General features: G+C 41.3%; 1 pseudogene; it reads right to left on the reverse strand.

Annotated features, from left to right (window-relative positions):
* Positions 1–19,328: 19,328 nt before the first annotated feature.
* On the reverse strand, positions 19,329–20,323 carry LOC116474206 (serine/Arginine-related protein 53-like; annotated as a pseudogene).
* Between the last annotated feature and the right edge of the window lie 505 nt (positions 20,324–20,828).

The raw sequence follows: 20,828 nt of genomic DNA on the forward strand, positions 1-20,828 counted from the left end.
CAAAAAGCACATGATCTAAACCTGGCAAGTTCTAGATGAGTTCAGCCTTCAAGTCAAAGCTTCACTCACTTCTTCAAGTGAGTAAAGAAGCCTCTGGTGGTTCCAGCCCCTCCCATTGGAGTCCTTTTCCCTGTGATCCCAGACCCTGTGGGGCAGACAAGTCCTCTCAGGGCCTGTTCAAAGTCCTGACCTGAGAATCCAGATAGCATTGTTGATGTAAAAGGAAGAAGCTGAGGCAAAATTAAAACCGACAGTTTATTTGGGCCATGGTTGAGGGCTGTGCCCAGGACAAACTTCCCAGGTTGCCTTGGAGAGTGTTCTGAGGAACAAGGGGGAGGCTCTGGTTTTCAAAGAGAAAAGGATGAATCAGGAGAGGGGATATTACAAAATTTGTTTGTCAAGAATTCTCACTGGCTTACAGAAGTAACATTGGTTAGTAATTAGCTACACATTGTTGAACCAACCATAGGATGTATGGCTTCGTTTTTTGTTTTTTGAGATGGAGTCTCGCTCTGTCACCAGGCTGGAGTGCAGTGTCGCGATCTTGGCTCACTGCAATCTCTGCCTCCCAGGTTCAAGCAATTCCCCTTGCTCAGCCTCCTGAGTAGCTGGGACTACAGGCACACACCACCACACCCGGCTAATTTTTTTACTTTTAGTAGAGACGGGGATTTCACTATGTTGGCCAGGATGGTTTTCATCTCCTAACCTCACGATCTGTCCATTTTGGCCTCCCAAAGTGCTGGGATTACAGGCGTGAGCCACCTCGCCTGGCCGGATATATGGCATTTTATGGCTACCTGGTGTCAGTTAGTCTAGAGTCCACAAAGCAAGGGGCTTCAAAATGTAACTATTTAGCTCAAGGGGGAGACATATGATTGCTGTTTCATTCCAGCACTTCTCTGGGCCTGACAATATAAAGGGGCTCATATTCCTCAGATAAAAAGTTTGTTTTCTTCTTTTCTTTTTTCAGCATAATAAAATGGATGTTGTTTTACAACACTGATTTTTTTTTTTTAACTTTTAGTTTATTTATTTTTTAGAGATGGGGTCTTGCTCTATCACCCAGTCTGGAGAGCAGTGGCACGATCATAGCTCACTGCAGCCCCAAACTTTTGGGCTCAAGAGATCCTCCCACCTCAGCCTACCAAGTAGCTGGGACTAGAGGCACATGCCATCTCAACCAATATATATATTTGTATTCTTTGCAGCAGGGACAAAGATAAAGATACGAGAGGTGTTGGGGTGAGTTGCAGAGAAGAAGGCAATAAGTTCTACGGTCTCATTTCCTGTCAGTTAAAATGGTTTTCGTGAAGGAGGTAAGATGTCAAGAATGACGTGTGAGACATTGGGAGCTCCTTTCTGGCTGGCAGTCAGTTGGAGCAGGGATTGGAAATGTGAGTGGACTAACTCTCCTGAATGGTGATGATGTGCCCGGGAAGGGGTCCTGATCCAGACCCCAAGAGAGGGTTCTTGGATCTCATGCAAGAAACAACTTGTGGCAAGTCCATAAAGTGAAAGCAAGTTTATTAAGAAAGTAAAGGAATGAAAGAACGATGACTCCATAGGCAGAGCAGCCCCAAAGGCTACTGGTTGGCTATTTTTATAGTTATTTCTTGATTGTATGCTAAACACTACAATCCCTTTTTTGGGAAAAAGGGGTGGGCAATTCCTGGAACTGAGAGTTTCTCCTTTTTTTAGACCATATAGGGTAACTTCCAGATGTTCCAGTGGCATTTGTAAACTGTCATGGTGCTGGTGGGAGTGTCTTTTAGCATGCTAATGTATTATTATTAGCATATAATGAGCAGTGAGGACGACCAGAGGTCACTTTCATCACCACCTGGGTTTTGGTAGGATTTGGCCAGCTTCTTTACCACAACCTTTTATCAGCAAGGTCTTTGTGATCTGTATCTTGTGCTGACCTCCTGTCTCTCCTGTAACTTAGAATGCCTAACCTCCTGGGAATGTAGCCCAGTGGATCTCAGCCTTATTTTACCCAGCCCCTATTCAAGATGGAGTTGTTCTGGTTCAAATGCCTCTGACAATGAGAGGGCAGATGGGGGCTGGAGGAAACCAAACCCCAGCAGCCAGAGTGTCCAAGGCCATTGGCTGTCGTCCCACCGAGCACTGGGTGGAAGTTGAGTCTGTACTGGAGAGTACGACAGCGTATCTAGATCAAACTCAAAGTGCTTTGAGTTCAGAACAAGGAAAAAGAGCCTTATGAAAAACGATGGGACTTATTTTTCTGGACTATTTATCCTTCGTTTGTCGTTCTACATAAAGACAAATTCCAAAGAATATTCATTGATTCATTGATTTAAATAATTTTCTAGTGGGAAATTCAGCACTTACTTTCTAGAGGAATGAAATGTATGTGGCTGAAAGGACTTCTCTCTCGTTAAAAAGTGTGATTAGGGGATTACCCAGAACGCTCTGCGTTGCATTTCCCTGTGGCTTTCATTACAGCTGCTCCTTCCTCAGCAGGTTCCATAATTATACAAATGTCTTAGCCTTTCAAGTATTTCATTATTCATTTCTTACTCACCAAGATCACCTAAGGCCTATTCAGCTGCAGAGATGGCTCGCTCAATTCACTGGCTGTGGGTTTAATTTTTGATTTGGGTCTTTTATGTTTTGTAGGAAAGATGAAAATGAAAGATAGCATTTTATGCTTTCAGACTTAGCTTTTATTCTTTATAGTCTTTATATGTGATCCTACAGACTGTTCAGTGCTTGATTCTAGCTGTACTTGCTTGCAAATGATAGGCCCCATCATTGTGAGCAATTTTGTCCACTTGAAATATCTCATTTACTGTCATTCCTTCATCTAAGCAACAGTATCTCCCCCATCCTTTGGGTCTCATGGCCATAGTACCATCTGCTTCTTCTATTTAATCATTCTGTAATAAAATGTTCAGTGAAACCCATTTCGGAATCCCAAATTCGAATAACAAATGTTATTTATTTATTTATTTTTTGAGATGGAGTTTCGCTCTTGTTTCCCAAGCTGGAGTGCAATGGCACAATCTCGGCTCACCACAACCTCCATCTCCCAGATTCAAGCAATTCTCCTGCCTCAGACTCCTGAGTAGCTGGGATTACTGGCATGCGCCACCACACCCGGCTAATTTTGTATTTTTAGTATAGATGGGGTTTCTCCACGTTGGTCAGGTTGGTCTCGAACTCCCAACCTCAGGTAATCTGCCCACCTTGGCCTCCCAAAGTGCTGGGATTACAGGCGTGAGCCACCACGCCCGGCCAACAAATGTTATTTATATATAACTTCTAAAAAAATTTATACGGTGCTTCTCAGCAATATGTGTATGGAGGAATGATTCAGTCATGTGAAATAGATAAAAGAGATAAATCCTTTTGACAAACAACAAGAAGCTAACATCTTTTCAGTGGTTTAATCAATCATTTGCCTGTTTAATTGTCATTTAGAAGAGTTCAGAAATTCAAATACTTATGGGGTCAAGCAAATATAAATGTGTGTTTTGCTGGGATATATAAAACAACAAGAATGAAGTGAAACACACTTATAATCACACCATATTTTTCGAAAATTAACCTTTTATTTAGAGAAAATTGCGTACTCACTTGCAGTTTTAAGAAATAATACAGAGAGATCCTGAGTATCCTTCACTGAGTTTCTCCCAGTGGTAACATCTTGTAAAACAAGTATCACGGTAGGATGTTGATGCTGGCATAGTCAAGATACAGAACATTCCCAGCACTCCAGGGATCCCTCATATTAATCATTTTTGGCCCCTGGCTTTCCCATCCCAACCCTAACCCTGGGCAATCACTAATCTTCACTAGATTGTTCCCCATTTCTATAATTTTATAATTTCATTTTTTCTTTCTTAATTTTGTAATTTCGAGAATGATATATAAACAATAATATAGTATGTTACCTTTGGCTTTTTTTTTTTTTACACTCAGTGTAACTGCCTTGTGATTCATATAAGTTGTTCCATGAATAGTTTGTTGACTGCTGAGAAGTAGTCCATGATATGGATGTACCGGAGCTTGTTTAACCATTCATCCAGTGAAAAACCTCTGGTTTGCTTCTAGTTTTTGGTTGTTACAAATAAAGCTGCTCTGAGCATTCACATATAGGCTGCTTTTTTTTTTTGAGACAGAGTTTCGCTCTGTCACCCTGGCCAGAGTGCAGTGGCATGATCTCGGCTCACTGCAACCTCCGCCTCCCAGGTTCAAGTGATTCTCCTGCCTTAGACCCCCCAAATAGGTAGGATTACAGGCGGCCACCACCATACCCAGCTAATTTTTGTATTTTTATTAGAGACCAGGGTTTCATCATGTTGAGCAGGCTGGTCTTGAACTCCTGATCCCAAGTGATCTACCCACCTCGGCCTCCCAAAGTGCTGGGATTACAGGTGTGAACCACTGAATTTGGCCACATATAGGTTTTTGTATGAACATAAATCTTCATATTTCTGGGATCAATACCCCAGAGTTTACTTGTTTGTTTGTAGATTAGTTGCATGCTCAGTTTTGTGAGAAACTGTCAAAAAACTTGGCCGAAACTATCCTGAGTGGCTGTCCCACGTTGCCTTCCTACAAGCAGTGTGTGAGTGATCTGTTTTCCCAGCATCTTCACTGGCATTTGGTGCTGTCAGTGTTTCGTATTTCAGTCATCCTGTTAGGAGTGTAGTGATATCTCATTTTGCTTACTTTACATTTCCCTAATGGCTAATGGTGCTGAGAGTCTTTTCCTGTGCCTGTCTGCCATCTGTAGATTTTCAGCGAAATGTCAGCTCATGTCTTTTCCTACGTTCTGGTTACTCCATCTTTTAAAACAAGGAAAAGAAGAGGGTGGCACTTTGTGGTTTGTGAAGACCTGCCACATAGATGACCATCTCACAGTGACTAAAAGCCACGAAAGCTTTTCTCTTTGAAGGGTTTTACCATGGCCTAGTGAATCGCCAGTGCACTCAATTTAGTAATCACTGACATGCGTCCAGAGACAAAAGTAGTCCTTGTCTGCTGTCGACTGATGGACTCTGAAATCTAAGGTCGGGATCTCTCATAGCAAAGAAATAGAAAACACATTTGCTTTTATCCAGCTCTGCCCATGTTCTTCTTTCTGTAACCAGGCAAGGAGACCCCTGGTAGCTGTGAGGGGCAGAAGGAGATGAGGGAGCACATGGGCTCCAAATCCCTTCTCTTCCTCTTTCACACTTAAATTTTCACTTTTTTCTTTTTTCTTTTTTTTTTCTCTCCCCATTTCTTGAAAGTTTCACTTCGATCCAGAGTGGTTACACAAGTAAGAATTCCCTGGTTTGGACCCCAAATCTGTATCTTTAGCAAGCATCCCAGGCCACTCTTATCTTCTGCTAAGCTTGAGAAACAGTGCCTCATTCTGCTGTTTCTGAGCATCGATCACTGCTCTATAATAAGGTAGGTTCTTTGGGAGAAGGGCTATCAGGCCTCTAAAGTGTCCATCAGTGCCATTTAGTGCACACACTGTGGCCTGGTGTCCCAAGGTTAATGCCCGTGACCATGTCTATCAGCTCCTCTGTTAAAGTGTCCCATTGGGATGTTCACGAACATTCTCAGGAGAGGTAGGAACAAGTCTTTTTCAATCGCACATGTCTGAGTTATCTCATAGAGTTAAACTTTCTGCTTCCTTCCTCCTAACCAGGTTATGCACATAATAGGCTTTGTTAATTTAGAAATGTTAAATAACATTTCTAAAATAATTCTGCCCTGTGCCTTAGAAATACATTCTCAAAAGAAAGGTGAATGGTCACTTGAAGTCCTAACCAGCCGAATGCACTAGCAAAACCTGTTCATGCTCTGCTGGGGCCAATTCTCATCATAGGCAGGTTTTGCTTGTTTGTTTGTTTGTTTGTTTTTGAGACAGAGTCATGCTCTGTTGCCCAGGCTGGAGTGCAATGGCACAATCTCAGCTCACTGTAACCTCCACCTCCCAGGTTCAAGTGATTCTCATGCCTCAGCCTCCTGAGTAGCTGGGATTATAGGCGTGCACCACCGCCTCTGGGCTAATTTCTTGTATTTTTAGTAGAAGCCAGGTTTTACCATGTAGACCAGGCTGATCCCAAACTCCCGGCATCAAGTGGTCCGCCCACCTTGGCCTCCCAAAATGCTGGGATTACAGGCGTGAGCCACCACACCCAGCCATCATAGGCAGTTTTAATGTCTGCCTCGAAGAGCCTGAGACAACAGCCATTTCACCCCCACCTCATGTTTTCCCATCAGGGCCTGGAGAAGGGCCCTGTTGGTGGCAGGCACAGCCAAAGACCCAGCTTTCCTATTTCTAAACTGAGAGATTTTGAATTGCTTCCTCCCTCTCTCAGTTGGTATACAACAATTCAGGTAAGAGCTCCCTAGAATACAGAACCCAAACAAGCCACAAGGGCTTGTCCAAATTGCTTGGACAAGAACCCTGGGTTGAAAGAACTTTTCCAGACACATTCTTCAGTCCTCCAGAATATGTGTCCTCCTGTCCAGGTGCCCATTCTCATGGCTCAGGGGGAAGGGACGAAGCATTCAACAGTCTTGTTTCTGGATGAGGACTGGGAATTTCCCCTCTATATCCCATGTCATTCAAACTATATGCAACCTGCTTCAAGTTTTCTCTGCCAGCAATGGTCCCCTCCCATTGTGGGAGTCTGCATGAAGGAGGGGACGCACTGCATAGTGACTGAAAATACAGATAAGAAAAGATGACTGTGCAGGGAGAGGACTGGGGTCACAGCCTCCTTGAGAAGCATCAAGCTTCTACTTTAGTAAAAAGCATTAAAAGTAAGTCACTGGAGAAACCAGCAATCCTAAACTGCTTTGCCTGCCGGCCAGCAGCTCTCACCTGCTGTGGGGCGCCGGGTCAGGGAGCAGCATTCAGACTTCAGAAGCCCATCGTGAAAATCCAGAGTGTTTTCATTCCCTCTTTGCCTGCATTTAAAACCAATCTATCCCCATCAAAATGGTGTTCGGGGCCTCCCATAGACCAGGAGGAATGCCTAGGCTGTCATGTCAACATTATCTTAGGCCTGTGAGGGTTGATCATCCCAATTGGGTCATTCTTGTCCTACCCAACTAAAGCAGAGATGAGAAGCGAGAAGCCTATGGTTTCGGGGGGATGTGGGGAAGGGTGGTGGGAAAAGTGCTCAGGGACCAAAACATTGCTCCAAGTGTGTTATCCTTTGCAAGTCTCGCCACTGGAACTGCTTGTTGAAATCTGAAACGAGTTTTATCTCTAGCTTCTGAGATAACTTGCTGCAACTCTAGGACTAATTTTTCCCATTGCCATTGCTCAACAATCAGAGCTTGCCAGCTCTCCGGGAGCTTCCCGGTGTCAATGAACTTTCTCAAAGAGCAATACGTAACATTGCAGAGTGTACCAGAGGCCACCTGTTCTGTGTGTATGCCCCGAATTGCGATTCTGTCTTCCCAAATGAAACATTAAATTTAGATATTTGGGTCTATATTTATATTTTGACTTTGACAGGCTCTATGTATTTTACATTTTTACCATTCCATATCAATTCCTCTGTTTGTCCAAATTTTTTAACTTCCGCCTCCTAGGTTCAAGCAATTCTCTGCCTCAGCCTCCCGAGTAGCTGAGATTACAGGCGCCCACCACCACGCCTAGCTAATTTTTTTTTTTTTTTTTTTTGTATTTTTAGTAGACATGGGGTTTTCACCTTCTTGGCCAGGCTGGTCTTGAACTCCTGACCTTGTGATCCACCCACCTCAGCCTCCCAAAGTGCTGGGATTACAGGCATGAGCCACAGTGCCCAGCCAAGAATGTGAATTCTTAATCCTCTTGTGCCTCAACTTCTTCTGTAAAATAGGGCCAATTATGGGAAGACTGCCTGAGAGCATTTCCAGGTGCACTGGAGATGCATGAGAAATATTAGTTCCCTTCTCCTATTTCTAATTTTTAGTCTCATCCCTGAGGCCAAGAGTGAAGTTGAAGAATACACTTAATTCTCTGTGACACATTCTTGAATAATGAAAAGCAAATATTGAAATCTTTTATTCTCTAGCCTTGGTCTTTTTGGCCACATTGAGACATCCTGGCTCCAGGTTCCTGTGCTTGAGGGCAGCTTTCCACCAAGGGTGTGCCTGATGCAGCCCCCACTGAAGAGCTGAAGGTAGCACCTTGAATACAGTTTGGTCAGAGTCTTGTCTAGTGGGATTATTTTTCCCTTAACATAACCAAATTTTCTAATAAAACACTCAGCATTACAACTTAAGGAATGAGAGAGCTGTAGTTTCTCAGTTTGGTGTATATATATATATATAATATATATTATATATATATATATAATTTTTTTTTCTCACTCTGGTTGCCCAGGCTGGAGTGCAGTAGCGTGATGTCAGTTCACTGCAGCCTCCACCTCCTGAGCGTAGGTGATTGATTCTCTCACCTCAGCCTCCCGAGTAGCTGGGACAACAGGCACAAACCACCATGCCAGGCTAATTTTTTGTATTTTTAGTGAAGACGGAGCTTTGCCATGTTGCCCAGGCTGGTCTCGAACTCCTGAGCTCAAGCGATCGGCCTGTCTCTGCCTCCCAAAGTGCAGAGATTACAGACATGAACCACCATGTCTGGCCCCCAGTTTGACATATTTTGAAAGAAGGAAATGGGTAATGAAATCATTTTGAAAGAAAAGTGCCTGGAATAACTGTTTTGTACAAAATGTTAAAAATTTAATGAAAAAAAGAAGATTTGTAGACACACAGAGCGCTGGGAAGTGGCAAGAGCTCTGATCATTATTTGAGCAAGCTCTTTGCTCCTGTGTTGTGACTGACACCACAGCTTATCTTGATAGAGCTATGAGATGACTGCGCTCATTACATGTGTTCATTCATGCCAAGTATCTTGTGATATTGCTACTAGCAACTTGAAATGAATTAAACTATAATTTTGATAATTTTCAATAAAATATATGGCAACTTTATCAAAGGGAATGGGGGTCTTCACGTTCTAATAAATGTTTCCTTTTTGGTTTGTAATTCTGAAGGAGATGTTTGTCTTCAAATTTGAACCCCAGGAGACAGGTAGCTAGTGCAGCACAATCTCTCCCATTCTCCCATTCCTGTGAGGAGAGGCAGAAGTCTAGATGCAGGGTCATGAAGTAAGCTGTCAGCTGTGATAGCTTTGGAGCTGTTAACCACTGCACCGAGGCTAAGGCTTCCCTCAGAAAGATTTTCATCCTGGGCCCACAAACCTGCCCCTTCCTTGCAGATGTGTGACTGTCCCAGCCTGCTCATCTGTGGACATTAACTCCTTGCCCAGCCTGTTGTTCTCACCACACCTATATCAAGACTGGCCTGCTGCATATCTTCCCATCAGCTAGAAAATCACCACTGTGAGATCTAAGCTAAGAGTCCTCTTCTCACAAGAAGCGGCTTCCACATCACGAGAGTTGTACAGTTGTCAAGATGCTCAAGAACAGGGATCAAAATCCCCAGTGAGATGCCAACTTTTAGATAGGCTGGCCCAACCCAAAATGTCTGGCAGAACTTTCATGTTGTGTAACTTTGGGTCAAAAAAGAAATTTTGTGGCCAAAATTAAACTACATTTTTTTTCTTGTTGAAAGTACTGAGACTTTCTGCCAGGCACGTTGGCTCACGCCTGTAATCCCAGCACTTTGGGAGGCCAAGGCGAGCAGATCATGAAGTTAGGAGTTCGAGACTAGCCTAGTCAGCATGGTGAAACCCTGTGTCTACTAAAAATACAAAAAATTAGCCAGGCATGGTGGCGCACGTCTGTATCCCAGCTACTCGGGAGGCTGAGGAAGGAGAATTTCTTGAACCCAGGAGGCGGAAGTTGCAGTGAGCCGAGATCATGCCACTGCACTCCAGCCTGGACAACAGAGCGAGACTCTGTCTCAAAAAAAAAAAAAAAAAAAAAAAGGAAGTGCTGAGACTTTCATGAAATGTCTGTTGTTTGATTGAGAAAAAGTTTTATATAAAGATGAGACAAAAACATCCAAGGAATTTTCTCTTTGGAGAAAATGTTTTCCAGTGGAAAACGACAGGCAGAGTAGGCCTTTGGTGTGTTGCTGGTGGGCTGATCCCAGACTCGCCAGTCCATTTTGAACAAGAATCAGTGTTGAAGCTTTGACCTCACTGTGATGTCAGGGAAGATGTCTGCTGGCCAGGGAGCTTTCTCCCAACATTGCCACCTTAGCGAGGTCTCTACTGCCTAGTGTCCACAGTTATTTTCCATAGATCCATAGCTATAAATTCAAGTTAACCAAACTCTCAAGAGACCCCAAACACGAATTTTTTTTTTTTTTTGCGATGGAGTCTCGCTCTGTCACCCAGGCTGGAATGCAGTGGCATGATCTTGGCTCACTGCAACCTCTACCTCCTGAGTTCAAGCGATTTTCCTGTCTCAGCCTCCTGAGTAGCTGAGACTACAGGCACCTGCCACCATGTCTGGATAATTTTTGTATTTTTAGTTGAGATAGGGTTTCACCATATTGGTCAGGCTGGTCTCGAACTCCTGACCTCAGGTGATCCACCTATGTTGGCCTTCCAAAGTGCTGGGATTACATGTATGAGCCACCACGCCTGGTCCTAATTTTTAAAATTTGGAGTGAATAGCGGACCAGAAGCACAGTTCTGCTGTGTTGCACATTCTCTGCCCTCAATATGGGAAGTCCGTTATTCCTAGGAGGCTGTGCTGCGGTGGAGGAGAGGGGTGCATGAGACACATTAAAGGCATCTTCCCAGATGGCAGCCTCAAGAAGCATCTATGAATTGGAAGCCGAGAGCTGTGTCCTATTATGGCTGATGCGGCAGTCACTCCCATACGTGGACCTCAAGTTGGCCACTGTGCACGTGGCTGAAACACTGAAAAATCCGTACTGCAACTTGTAGGCCCCTTTGTCTAAAGTACTCCCAGACCATTTCCCTTTCACTGGTGTTGATCATTCTGACAAGATGCAAATGTGTGTTGTGACTTCAGCTTCTGAGTGACAATCTTATTTTAGGCCTAACCATTGTTTCTCCTACACATGATTTATACCCCTTGATCCTACCTGGATATTCCTAAATCCAGTGTCTATATAGTTAGAGATGATATTTCACTTTATGAGGATAGCCTTGTATTTAGCTTGCGTGGACACCTGTCCTTGCTCAGTGCCCAGCAGCATTGATGTTATTTAGCTGCATCTTTACTTTTCATGGTTTGGAAGTTAGGGCATGTCAGACAATTTATTAATTTGTTTTTTATATACGCTGCTTTTGATTCAGCATTGGTTTATTGTGGGTGGCATAATATTAGCAGTTTACAAATAAATCCTAGAAAGGAATGTGTGTATTCAGGCAGGGCTAAAGTAGGATGGAGACGACAGAGGGAGGAGGGCAGGGAAAGAAACAGAAAAACCTAGCATAGAAATCCTAGCTTCTACTGGCCCATTAACAAGTTTATTTATATGAAGCGGGTAAGGCACAATTAAAGACATTTTCATCCCAACCCTCAGCAGAGTCAGTGCCTATTCCAAGTGGAGCTTATGTTCTGGGGGCAGGTGCAGCAAGAATGGTGCTGGGTCTGCTCTCTGGAGTTTTCACACATCTGGGATCCCCATCAGAGTGTCCTTCTTGATATCTCCCACCTGCCAATCAAATCTACCTTTATTGTGTTATTCTGAGGAATAATTTTAATACCAGTTCTTGATCTCCTATCATCTAGGTAGAAATAGAGGTATTGTCATTATTCTTCTGCTTAGTCATGCTTTTGAGGTCACAAATTTAGTATCATTGCATGTAGTTAATCTTCACATCATCCCATGTGGACGTTGTCTCTCAGTGACTTTTATAAGAAACACACCTGTTGCTTTCAGTCTGCACCAGCAGGGTGATCTTACTTTCTAATATGCTTGTGGTGTTTTGTTTTGTTTTGTTTTGAGACAGAATCTTGCTCTGTCGCCCAGGCTAGAATGCAATGGCACAATCTCAGCTCACTGCAACCTCTGTCTCCCGGGTTCAAGTGATTCTCCTGCCTCAGCCTCCCAAGTAGCTGGAATTAACAGGTGCGCACTACTGCACCCTGCTAATTTTTGTATTTTTAGCAGAGATGGGGTTTTACCATGTTGGCCAGGGTTGTCTTGAACTCCTGACCTTAGGTTATCTGCCCGCATCGGCCTCCCAAATTGCTGGTATTACAGGCGTGAGCCACCGCGCCCAGCCCAATTAAAAAAAATTTTTTTTTTTATAGAAACAGGGTCTCACTTTGTTGCCCAGGCAAGTCTCAAACTCCTAGGCTCAAGCGATCCTCTTACCTCAGCTTCCCAAAGTGTTGAGATTACAGGTGTAAGCCACCACACCTGGCCTCATAATACACAATGTTTTTGAGATTTATCAGTGTTGTTGTATGTATCGGTAGTTGATAATTTTTATTGCTCAGTGGTATTTTATTGTATCAACATACTCTAGCCAGTTTATCCATTTTAGTAGATATTTGGATTGGTACCCATTTTTGGGTTGTTTCTGATATTGGTGTTTTTCAGTTCATAGTGTGGAAAAGACTGATGTAGAGGAATTTTACAGAAATGTACACATGCACACACAGAAACCGCAGTAGTTTGTAACATGGCTCCCAATGGAAGCTGATGAGAAGGATGCTTTTTTCTGTATTCTCCATACAGATACACAACAAGAGAGATCTGTAGTCATCTTTGTAGTGGTCTGTAACCCAGGGAGATATTTTATGTGGAAGAGTGGTGTTTTTTTGTTTTGTTTTTTTTTTTGTTTTTTTTTTTAAGATGGAATCTGTCACCCAGGCTGGAGTGCAGTGGCATGGTTTTGGCTCACTGCAACCTCTGCCTCTAGGGTTCAAGAGATTCTCCTGCCTCAGCCTCCCAAGTAGCTGGGATTACATGCACACACCACCACACCTTATAACTGGGGCCAGGAGTTTGAGAACAGCCTGGCCAACATGGTGAAACCCCGTCTCTACTATAAATACAAAAATTAGCTGGGTGTGGCGGCAGGCGCCTGTAATCCCAGCTACTCCGGAGGCTGAGGTGGGAGAATCGCTTGAACTCGGGAGGCAGAGGTTGCAGTGAGCTGCGATTGTGCCATTGCACTCCAGCCTGGGCAACAAGAGCCAAATTCCACCTCAATAAAAAATTAATAAGATAAATAAACAAATAATACATAGAAGAGAAAATAGAAAAAAACTCAATAAAATTACAAATTGGTTTTTTGAAAAATCATCAAAATTGGCAAATCCTTAGACTAAGAAAAAAAGAGAAAAGGCTTAAATAATTAAAATCAGACATGAAAGAGGAGACGCTACAATTAATGCCACAGAAATAAAAACAATTATGAGAGACTACTATGAATAATTATAAACCAACAAAATGGATAATCTTAGTAGCTTACAAACACGCAATCTACCAAGTCTGAATCATAAAGAAATAGAAAATCTAAAGAGACCTAAAACTACTAAGGAGATTAAATCAATAATCAAAAACCTCTCAACAAAGAAAAGCCCAGGACCAGGTGACTTCACTGGAGAATTCTACCAAATATTTAAGGAAGAATTAATACCAATCTTCCTAAAACTCTTTCAAAAAATTAAAGAGGAGGGAGAGAACACTCCCAAACTCATTTTATGAGTACAGCACTACCCTTATACCAAAGCCAAAGATACTACAAGAAAACTGCAGACCAATATCTTTAATGAGTATTGATGCAAAAATCATCAACAAAATACCAGCAAACTGAATTCAACAGCACATTAAAAGGATTACACGTCATGACCAAGTGGGATTTATCCCTAGAATGCAATGTTGGTTCGAAATGCAAAAGTAAATCGACATCCAAAACCAGACTCTTGTTCTTGTCCCCAAACCTGCTTTCCAGCAGGATTCTCAGTCTCAGAAAGTGGCACCGCCATTCATGCTACTGCTCAGGCCAAAACTCTGCATCATCATTGACATCTGTGTTTGTTTCACACTCAATATTTAACCTGCTCCCAAATCCTTTCAGCGTTCTCTTCACATATATCCAAAACCCAGAATCTCTTCCCTTCACCTCCATTGCTAGCCCTCAGGATGGCATCATTGTCTATTCTTCTGCTCTTGGCTATTTGCATAACAGAGCAATTCTTTCAAAATCTGAATGTGATTGTGATACTCTTCTGCTCAAAACTGCCCAGTAGCTTCCCATCATACTTAGAAAAATTCGGGGTCCTCACTATGGCCAACATAATGTTCCATGACCTGGTCATGGCTTCCACTTCAGCCCCCATCAGCAACGCCTCACTCCTTCAATCTGCTTTCGGGCACCACCTCCTCCTACAGCCTGGAAAATGCCCCAGGTGCTTCTACTTCAGGACCTTTGTATTTGCTGTTCCCTCTGCTGAATGATCCTCCTAGATCTCCACATTTGCTGATCCTAGGCCTGAAAATTTTCTCCCAGACATCTACATGGCTCAATGCCTACACTACATTCAGAAATAGCTAGCAGAAAGGTCTTTCATGACCACCCTGTATAAAACAGCACCCCATCAGTCTCTTTGCATTTTATCTGTTAAATTTTTCTTTGATATCACTCTGCGATGTTACTTATTGTACCTATCATTTTATTTATTTATTTTTCAGACAGAGTTTCGTTCTATCTCCGGCTGGAGTGCAATGGCGCAATCTCGGCTCACTGCAACCTCTGCCTCCCGGGTTCAAGTGATTCTTCTGCCTCAGCCTCCTGAGTAGCTAGGATTACAGGTATGAGCCACCATGCCCAGCTAATTTTTGTATTTTTAATAGAGACGGGGTTTAGCCATGTTGGCCAGGCTGGTCTTGAACCCCTGACCTCAGGTGATCTACCCACCTCGGCCTCCCAAAGTGTTGGGATTATAGGCGTGAACCACTGTGCCCAGCCTAATGTATCTATTATTAAGTGACACTATAGGGTACAGAAAATACAACATTTTGCCTGTGTTGATATATTTCTGTAGTGTCTGAAAAAAAAAGTGCCTGATGCTTAGTATATGCCAAACCAATTACTTTAATGAGAGGATGGCTTTCTCTTTCCCATCTTTTACCACACGGTGTGGACTAAGCAAACGGGGGAAAATGCAGTAGTCAGAGGCAGCAGCAGATGGCACTGTAAAGAAAGGTGAGCATTAAATTTTGGACAAAACTGAGTAGTCTGTAGGAACCACGTGCAAAAAGCAAGTGAGGCTTGCTGTAAGACATCGCCATTCCCCAAGCCAGTCTCTCACCCTTAAACTGCAGGAAATCCTGGTGTGAAAGGTTAGTGCCAGTGACGAGGAAAGCTGAGCTGCTCAATTTCCCATAACCACATCAAAGCAGGGGCATGGTTAATAATATTATCAGCCTTTCTTATCTTGATGCTCTATAAGGAAATAGCTAACACATTTTAATAAGAGTTGCCTTGAAAAGATCTTGTCCTAAGAATGCAGCAAAGCCCCTGCAAATGTGGAAATGGAGCGAGAGGATGGTGCAGGCATTTTGGCAGCATAGGTACCTTAGAGTCCTTAAAAATGAAGGTGTTGACATCTTGATTCAGTTTTGAAAACTTTTTATGGTTAGTCTCCTTTGGGGATAAGTGAAAAGAGTGTGTTTTGGGGATAAGACTCTTTTTCTTTGTAAAGCCATTGTTTTAGAGTTATCTGGAAACAATTCTGTGTGCTTTTTCCAGATGGGAAACGGGGTGGGGGGTGGGGGTCAATGCACAGACACTTATTGTTTTAAAAAACTCCCCTCACATGCAACACTTCTTGGGAAGCCACTGCATGGTTTTCTCCAAAAAAAGTGAATGTGTAAAGCAACAAAAAGAAATACACTGGAGCTAAGAAAAAAGGATTTGGAAAGAAAGTCAAATCCTCATTTTCATACTAAAACACAGTAAATGATATCTGAGATAGAATAATCAAGAAATAGCAATATAAGTATGTTATTTAGCCATATGGAGACTAAGACCAAGAGAACCAGCTAAGAGAGCTAAAATTACTACTTTGCTGGGGTGGCCAGGTGTCCAGGCTCGCTCAGGACTGTCAGTCCCACACTCCGGAAAAATCCTCAGTCCTAGGATACAAGACGTCTCAGTTTTTCATGATGGGTGAGGAAAGTTGAGGGAAAAGTACAAAACCATAGGGCATCCTAAAAAATAGGGGCTGAGTACAGCATAGATCCCCTGCTACCATGGCCACTGCCCACTGATGTTGGCACCCACGACTTGGGGTTCCCTGCGATGGGGCATTGAGTGATGAGCGACTGAGGTGACTGATGTGACTTAAGGGTACAGCAGTCCAGGGAAGAATTAAGAAAGATGAAACAGAAAGAGTAAAAATATCCCACTGTCTCATGGTACAGAAAAAAGATGTCATTGTTGTTTTCAACTAAATATAGGTAATCTCTCTTTAGTTAGTCCTATTGTACATTCTCCTTGTTAAAACATTCACATGTATCTTGAGAATACACAATTATATGACCTACAAAATTTATTAAATGTAATAAAGAGTAAAATAAGTTGATGTCAGAGAATTAAAAAATTATGAAAATATTGTTACATTTTCCTCACACATATTTTTTGTTTAATCAGGCCTACTAATTGCCACTGTTAACTAGTTCTATTGTTTTTGTTTAAATAATAAATTCATCATTTCATTTTGTTTAAATGATAGCATTTATGTAACAGAAAAGTAAATAATATGTATTATTTCAAATAAACACCAATTTTTCTCATCTTACATAACACAAAGTTTAAGTAACCCAGGTTGGCGCTCTAATAATCTGGTTGCCCTCATCTGGGGAGGGAACAGAGGGACAGGAGAAATGGAAGATAACTTCCGTTTTCCTTTTCTAGTATGTATATAAATTATTTTATTTAAACTTAAAAATTTTAAGTGTACCATGGTTTAAGAAGGAAAATCTCTAGAACTGTTGTCACTAAAAGTACTGTATACTTCAAAATATGAAAAATGCAGACAAAGTGAATTAAAATGAATTTTTTGAAAGACTAAGATGAAGGTAGTAGTCAAAGCTAGAAAATAAAAATAGAGTCTGCTGAAATAAGAAGAGGAAAGGATTAGTAAATATAAGAACAGAAATCAAAGAAAGAGAAACCAACAAACCAAGCAGACAAACCAAAATGAAAGATGATTCTTTAAAATGACTGATTAACTCATGAGAAAATCTGACTACATGAAAATTAATTAGCTGATAAATTAAAAATTGATACATTTGACTTAATCACAGTTAAAAAATTGAGTACTACAGAGGACACGCTAGACAAACTAAATATAGGAGACATATTGAGAGGTGAAGTGAGCAGGACTTCCTGGGTTGAGTGGGGACTTGGAGAACTTTTCTGTAGCTAGCTAGAAGTTTGTAAAATGCACCAATCAGTGCTCTGTAAAAACGCACCAATCAGTGCTCTGTAGCTAGCTAGAGGTTTGTAAAATGGACCAATCATCACCCTGTAAAATGGACCAATCATCACCCTGTAAAATGGACCAATCAATCAGCAGGACATGGGTGTGGAAAATAAGGGAATAAAAGCTGGCCACCCCAGCCAGCAGCTGCAATTGGGTCCCCTTCCACACTCTGGACTGTTTGTTCTTTTGCTCTTCACAATAAATTTTGCTGCTGCTCTCTCTTTGGGTCAGTGCCACCTTTAAGAGTTGTAACACTCACCACGAAGGTCCGCGGCTTCATTCTTGAAGTCAGTGAGATCACGAACCCACCGAAAGGAACCAACTCTGGACATAATATCAGGAAATAGATTTGGAACATAAACAATAAGCAAAAGCTTGGTATAAAAAGATCTGAAGAATTCTTACACATCACTTGGACAAAAGCAGTCCAACAGACAAAACAAGCATTTTAATCTTAAAAGAAGAAAACTCATGGCTCAATAATTGAATAGACACTAAACCTCACTAATAATTGGGGAAATACAAAATGAAACAAAAGGAGATCCATTCAAACTCATAAGACTAGCAAAGTATTTTAAAGGAATTTAGTATATCAAATGATGACTGGAATATGAAAAAGCAGAAATTTTCATTTTGCTAGTGGAAGAACCACTCAGAAGAGTAGTTTGGCAACTTATAGAGGAGTTAGAAACATCCTTTCCTTATGACCAAGAGAACACCTGAAAAAAGACTTGCACATGTGTACCAAAAGATGTGTACAAAAATGTGTTCATAGCAGCAGTGCTATTCATAAGAGGGAAAAGCCCCAGGGACATCCAAAAATGTCTAAAAGAAGAAACACAGGAATAAATTATAGTCATATAGTAGAATATTACAGTAAATAAGAGAAATGATCCAGAACCATATGTATCAACATGCATATATTTTACACAAATAAAACTGATAAAAATGTTTCAGAATGAAACATAAGGTGTGATACCATTTATGTAAATTTTAAAGTAAATTTTAATTGAATTAATGGTATAAATATTAAACCGTGCAAAATAATATTTTGCAAACAAAATAAGGCTAAAAAAATCAAATTCAGAGTAGTGGCAGCTGCTGGGGATTGATGTAGGGGAATGAGGCTTAGAAAATTAAAAATAGAGATTTCAACGTTCTCTCCAATGTTTTTATGTTCTTTGAAAAATGTGTCTGAAATAAAATGTCTAGATTTGTTTTTCTGTGTAATAAGTACAAAAGTAATTATGACATTATTCTCTGTATCTTTATTCTCTGTATCTCCCTATAATTTTTAATTTGTCAAAATTAAATACACACACACACACACACACATATATATATATATAGAGAGAGAGAGAGAATATGAAATACTATGAGATCCCTTAAAATGGCAGAGACTATGAGACACTAAGTAAGCATTTTATTAGGACAAGCTTTCTCTCCGGGGTGAAAAGGTGAGTTAATGTATCACAAATCAAATAACATTAAATAACTAGCCTTCAAGAGCTGAGAAAAAGAATATGTGCTGATGCTGAGCATATTGGGTTGGGTTCCCCTGAAAAGCAAGGGCTCTGGAAACTGCAGTCTACTGCAGAGCACGTGCCACACCCAGATAATCTTTTTAAAAAATCTATGATTAGCTTTATTAACAGTGTAACATTTTCATGAATTCTTAAATTTTATGTTTTAATTTTCACAATATTACAGTTTAAAATATACAGCTTAAAAACAAGCATGTTAATTCAAATCAACAAATAGTCAAGCCTACATGAAAGAAGAATGAAATGAGATTGCCTTTTTATATAATCAGCTGAATTCTTTTTAAGGGCAAAAAGTTAATATTGGTATTTAAAAACCTACATTTCCAATGTTTCTGCTGGCCATCCAATCCAACCATATGTATATTACTTAGGCCACAGGACTGCCCATTAGTCTTTCTTGTCAGAGAGCAATTAGCCTCTGAATCATTTTTGCTAAGCACCAGCTTTCTTTATAAATAAATTTGGATGGGCCAGGGAATTGTCATCTTGGTATTTGATAGAAGTAGGGATGCTGCTCAGTTGTATTTCGTTTTCAGTACTGGGTGGATCAACACCTGCTAATGTTGGTCCTGATGTCGAAGTTGCATGTTTCGCTTCACTAGATTCCACTAACTTTTTGACTTCTTAATTGATCTGAATGTCTGCTGAACAAAGGAATCACTTTCAACAGCTTCCATTTCTTTTACTTTTTTCACTTGTTCTACCAGGGTGGCTTGATCTTCCTCCTTTCTTCTCTTTGCTTCTTCCTCATTTCTTTCTTTGGCTTTCAATGCTTCATCAGCTTTTGCAGCAGCTTCAAGAACCAGCTGTATTCTGGCTTTGGCCTCTTCAGCCGGTGGCAGATGGTTTAATCTAGCTTTGATGTTTCCAGATTCCCCATGTTTGATGTTATGTAATCCTTCCCTTAATCCTTCCCCTTTTCTCTTTATGTCTGCCTTTATGTTGTTCTTTATCCCGAGACCAACTATGCATTCTTCTGTGGCTGGACCTTTCACTGCTCCGACTGTGAGAACGTGGACAAGGCCTTGACCTAGATCTTCTTATTCTGCTTTTTGACCTAGACCTCTTAACTCCATAGGATTTCTTTCGATCCCTTGAACGACTTCGAGTTAGTTTCCTTCTAGAGCCATGAGAGCTACTCCTTGGTTGATGCCTGCATCTTCAATCATAAGAATGCGAACGAGGCTGAAGATCTCTGGACCAAGATTTTGACTTGGATCTTGATTTCCTTCCTTCTTTCTTTCACCTGTATATTCTACTATCTGAAGAACTCCTCCATGAGGATTGTCTACAGTGCTTTTTTTTTTCTCTCTCTCTCTCGGTTCTGCTTTCTTCTATAGTATTTGATGACTGGCATCCCATTTCTATAAGCTGGGTCCAGACCTTTGGGCTCACACCTTCCTTTGACGTGCAAGTGCCACAGACCCTGAGATGTTTCTTCAGATCAGGGTGCCACTGGCATCCACTGAACTTGCTTCAGTTTAAGCTGAGCACCTTCCTGAGAATCATTTCATTTTATCTTTCATTTTGTAGCGAGAAGAGGCTTCAGCATGAATAGTCTAGGGACATGCAAGGTGTACCAAATAGAATGGAGTTGTGAATTAGGTTATATGAGGGAGAAATTCATAAAAAATATAAAGCATTTTAAAGACAAATGCGTGTTACACAAAACCAGGAGATCACTTCATTTTAAGAGGTACCTGCTGGTCTCAGAAGCTTTAAGTGGTTTATAATCTAGTCAACAATAAGTGGCAGATGAATTGAAAATATATTTGCATGAAGTTCTTAGTTCAGAGGTAAAGCTAGGATGCTATGCATGGCAACATTGGAAGGGAAAGAGCTTTTGAAATCCAGGTCTGGGCATTTG

This window comes from Hylobates moloch, unplaced genomic scaffold, assembly GCF_009828535.3.
Source record: "Hylobates moloch isolate HMO894 unplaced genomic scaffold, HMol_V3 SCAFFOLD_10, whole genome shotgun sequence".
Taxonomy (NCBI): domain Eukaryota; kingdom Metazoa; phylum Chordata; class Mammalia; order Primates; family Hylobatidae; genus Hylobates; species Hylobates moloch.